The sequence below is a fragment of the Humulus lupulus genome, chromosome 2, assembly GCF_963169125.1.
Source record: "Humulus lupulus chromosome 2, drHumLupu1.1, whole genome shotgun sequence".
Lineage (NCBI taxonomy): Eukaryota > Viridiplantae > Streptophyta > Magnoliopsida > Rosales > Cannabaceae > Humulus > Humulus lupulus.
The window spans coordinates 104,776,948-104,781,797 of record NC_084794.1 but is presented as its reverse complement, the minus strand read 5'-3'; the positions used below and the strand labels follow the sequence as shown (position 1 = coordinate 104,781,797).

Sequence of the window (4,850 nt, the reverse complement as noted above, 5' to 3'; positions counted from 1 at the left end):
TATCTGTTGCCGAAGAACCACGTCAACAATAACCCATTCGCAATGGCTCGCAATGATGAAATCCAACCAAGAACTCTCAATGACTACCTCCATCCTACTCGCACTTCCACGCCTTCATGCATTATCTTCCCTCCTAATATGCCCGCATTAGACTTTAAACCTGGCATGATTCAACTCTTGCTCACATTTCATGGAATGGAAAACGAAAGCCCATACGTGCATATCGGAGAATTCGAGGAGGTAGTAGCCACGTTCTATAACCGAGCCGAAAATGCCGATGCTGTGCGACTGAAGTTCTTCCATTTCTTCTTGAAGGACAAAGCCAAAAGCTGGTTGTACTCTTTGAGACCTAGGTCGATTGGAACATGGGAGGAGATGACCAAATCTTTCTTTCTGAAACATTTCCCCAGCCATAAGACCAACAGTCTAAAACGAAAAATTACCACATTTTCCCAAAAAGACAATGAAACATTCTATCAAGTATGGGAAAGATTCAAAGATCTGTTAAATCAGTGCCCGCGCCATGGCTATGAGAACTGGCGTTTGGTCAGTTACTTCTATGAAGGCCTCACGAGTCATGAGCGCCAGTTTGTAGAAATGCTATGCAATGGTGAATTCCTCGAAAAAGAGCCAGACGATACTCTTGAATATCTCGAAGAAACCGCAAAAAAGTCTCACACTTGGACTAGTCCAAGTGCTACTGACAGCACCAACCGACACAAACCATCTAGGATCTATCGACTTCGAGAAGAGGATAGTGTTAAGGCCCAACTCAAAGCTTTGAAAAAGCAATTTGAGGTCTTAATGACAAAGAATTGCCAAAAATCGCACATGATCGCTCAAACGGAACCACAAGAACCTTGCTTTGTTTGTGGGGGGACGGAGCAGTTAACAAAGGACTGCTTAGCTTTGAATGAAATGAGGGGGGTTTATGAGGAGCAATGCAATGCCTTAGGGGCATATAACAAGCCATTCTCCCATACGTACAACCTTGGTTGGAGAAACCACCCAAATTTCAGTTGGAGAGATTCCAACCAAGCTTAATCGTCTGGAGGCCAATGGAGAAATGAGCAACAAGTTCAACCATCAAAGGTGTATTCTGTACCTCAATACAATGCTCATCCACAACGAAATTCTCTCGATTATACTCTTCATGCATTCATGGAGGAACAATCCAAACTGAATCGCCAAATGATGGAAGAAATCAAGGAAATGAAATGTCAATTCTCAAAATTGACTGAATCCTTGGCCATTCCTGAAAAAGGAAACTTCCTTCCCAACCAAAATTCAATGTTCAAGGCCAACACATGGCCCAATCTTCAAATTCAAATGATCAAAACATCAAGGAAGTGAATGCCATCACAACGAGAAGCGGTAAAACTTTGCCAGACCCACCCATAAAATCCAACTCTCCCAGTATTCCAAAAGTCATTTCCGAAAATCCACCACTCAATGCCACTCGAAAGATACCATTTTCCCAGGCTTTGAAACCTGTTGGGAAACTTCCTGATAGCCGAGCTGAACTCCTTGAGCACTTTACACAAGTGAAGATTATTCTTCCTTTGCTTCACATCATTAAACAAGTGCCCGCTTATGCCAAAATCATCAAGGATCTTTGCACTGCAAAAAGGAAGCACCATGTCAAGAAGACTGCCTTCTTGACCGAGCAAGTGAGTACGGTGATTGAACAAAAGGCACCGCCGAAATACAAAGATCCCGGTTGTCCCACCATTTCTTGCCAAATTGGGACCCATGAAGTCAGCTAAGCCTTACTTGATCTTGGCGCAAGTGTCAATCTCATGCCCTATTCTGTATACTCGCAACTCGGTCTTCGAGAAATGAAGCCAACATCTGTTGTACTACAGCTTGCTGATAGTTCCACCAAAAAGCCTAGGGGTATCGTTGAGGATGTATTGGTTCAAATTGAAAAATTTTACTACCCCGTGGATTTTCTTATTCTTGACACCCAATCTGTGGTGAACATGGAGTCTAAAATTCCTATTATCCTCGGAAGACCATTCCTTGCTACTGCAAATGCTTTGATCAATTGTCGGAAAGGTCTAATGAAGATATCGTTTGGAAACATGACTCTTAAAGTCAATATCTTCCACATCGGGAAACAACCCTGAGAAGATGATGAATGCTATCAAACATTCATGATTGACTCTTTAATTCCTAAGGAGGTTCAATTGCGAAGCAACTTTGATAATCTTGATGAACTCCTCTTTCTGTCTGACAATGAAAGTCCCAGTTCTATTGAATCTACTCCTGCAATATCGGATTGCATAGACTCACGCCATAGAAGGACTCAGTTTTGGCAACCTCGCTTTGAAGAGCTACCTCGTGAGAGGGCACAGCCGAAAACTTCAGCCGAAGAGGTTCCAATTGTTCAATTGACCCAACTTCTCAAGGGTTTGAAACATGTCTTCTTGGGAGACGGTGAAACCTTTCCAGTTATCATCTCGTCCAACCTTCAAAATTCTCAAGAATTGCAGTTACTCGAGCTACTGCTAACGCATAAATCAGTGATAGGATGGATGCTTACTGATATCAAAGGTATTAGCCCTTTAATTTGCTCCCATCGAATCAATCTGGAGGACGAAGCCATCCCTCGAAGAGACCCCCAAAGGCGACTGAACCCCACGATGAAAGAAGTTGTAAAAAATGAAGTTTTGAAATTGCTAGATGCTGGTATTATTTACCCCGTAGCTGATAGCAAGTGGGTCAGTCCAACTCAAGTTGTGCCCAAGAAATCTGGTGTCACCGTGATCCAAAACAAAAAAGGGGCCCTTGTCCCCACAAAAACGGTGATGGGGTGGCGCATGTGCATTGATTATAGAAAAATAAATGCCGCCTCCCGCAAAGATCATTTTCCACTCCCATTCATTGATCAAATCCTTGAACGTGTAGCTAGTCATCCTTTCTATTGCTTTCTGGATGGCTATTCTAGCTATTATCAAATTGAGATTGCATTGGAGGATCAAGATAAGACCACTTTCACTTGTCCCTTTGGCACTTTTGTTTTTCGGCGTATGCCATTTGGATTGTGTAATGCACCAGCTACTTTCCAAAGATGCATGATGAGCATCTTTAGTGACATGATCGAAAAATCAATGGAAGTATTCATGGATGACCTAACCGTTTTTGGAAACTCCTTTGAGACATGTCTTCTTCATCTTGAAGCTGTTTTAAAACGATGCATTGAGAAAGGACTTGTACTCAATTGGGAGAAATGCCACTTCATGGTATCTTCTGGCATAGTCTTAGGCCACATTGTTTCTGAAAAAGGAATTGAGGTTGATCAATCCAAAGTCGACCTTATCTCCAACCTGCCGACTCCTAAGGCTGCCAAAGACGTTAGGTCATTTCTTGGTCATGCTGGTTTCTATAGGAGGTTCATACAAAATTTTTCAATGATTGCCTGTCCGCTAAGCAACCTCCTAGCCAAAGATGCCACTTTGAATGGACACCTACATGTGAGGAATCATTCCGAACACTGGTCAATTCACTCACTTCCGCTCCCATCATTCAGTCACCCGATTAGAGTCTTCCTTTCGAGATCATGTGTGATTCCAGCAACTTTACTGTGGGAGCTATGCTAGGACAACGAAGGGAGGGGAAACCCTTTGTTGTCTATTATGCAAGCCGAACTCTCAATAGTGCTCAAATGAACTATTCCACCACTGAAAAAGAGTTGCATGCCGTTGTCTTTGCCCTTGACAAATTCTGATCTTATTTGATTGGATCTCCTATTACGATCTTCACAGATCACTCCGCCCTTAAGTATCTCCTTTCCAAAAGGGATGCTAAGGCGCGATTAATACGGGGGATCCTTCTCCTGCACGAATTAATATAACGATCAAAGACAAGAAAGGTGTTGAAAATGTCGTTGCGGACCACTTGTCCCGACTTGAATTCAGTGATCCCGCTGATAGTCCACCTATTCACGGTGATTTCTCCGATGAAAAATTGCTTTCTGTTGCTAAGTTACTGTGGTATGCTCACATTGTAAACTACTTAGTAACAGGTGAACTCCCATCTGAATTGAGTTCACAAGAGAAACGCAAATTTCTAGTCGAGGTGCGCAATTTCTTTTGGGATGACCCATACTTATTCAAGTATTGCCCCGACCAAATCATGCAAAGATGCATCCACGACGATGAGGTGTCTAGTGTGCTGAATTTTTGCCACAATGATGCTTGTGGTTGTCATTTCTCTGTGAAGAAAACTGCTGCAAAAATCTTACAATGCGGTCTTTACTGGCCCACTCTGTTCAAAGACACCAATGATTTCTGTCGTTCTTGTGTAAGGTGCCAAAAGTTAGGATCCTTATCCCGTCGGCACATGATGCCCTTGAACCTAATTCTTGTTATCGAAATATTTGATTGTTGGGGGATAGACTTTATGGGACCATTTCCACCTTCTTTTGGCTACCTTTACATTCTCCTCGTTGTGGACTATGTTTCCAAATGGGTCGAGGTTGTACCATGCCGGACCAATGATACCGCTACTGTTGTCAAATTCTTGAAAGAACATGTGTTATCAAGGTTTGGTACCCCTCGCGCTATCATCATTGATCAAGGCACTCATTTTAGCAACTGATCCTTTGAGGATCTTATGCGCAAGTACGGTGTACTTCATAAAGTTGCGAATGCCTATCATCCACAGACTAATGGTCAAGCTGAGTTAGCCAATAGGGAGATAAAACACATTCTGGAAAAGACGGTAAATCCTGACCGCAAAGATTAGTCTACACGTCTTCTAGACGCTCTTTGGGCTTACCGCACTGCTTTCAACTCCCCTCTTGGGATGTCTCCCTATCGGCTTGTCTTTGGAAAAGCCTGTCATTT

The 4,850-nt window shown here is 42.8% G+C and overlaps 1 non-coding gene across 1 annotated transcript; it reads right to left on the bottom strand.

Moving 5' to 3' along the window:
* Positions 1-423: 423 nt before the first annotated feature.
* On the bottom strand, positions 424-530 carry LOC133820076 (small nucleolar RNA R71). The gene has a single exon (XR_009886510.1). It is a non-coding gene; the product is annotated as a small nucleolar RNA R71 (small nucleolar RNA).
* Positions 531-4,850: the final 4,320 nt, after the last annotated feature.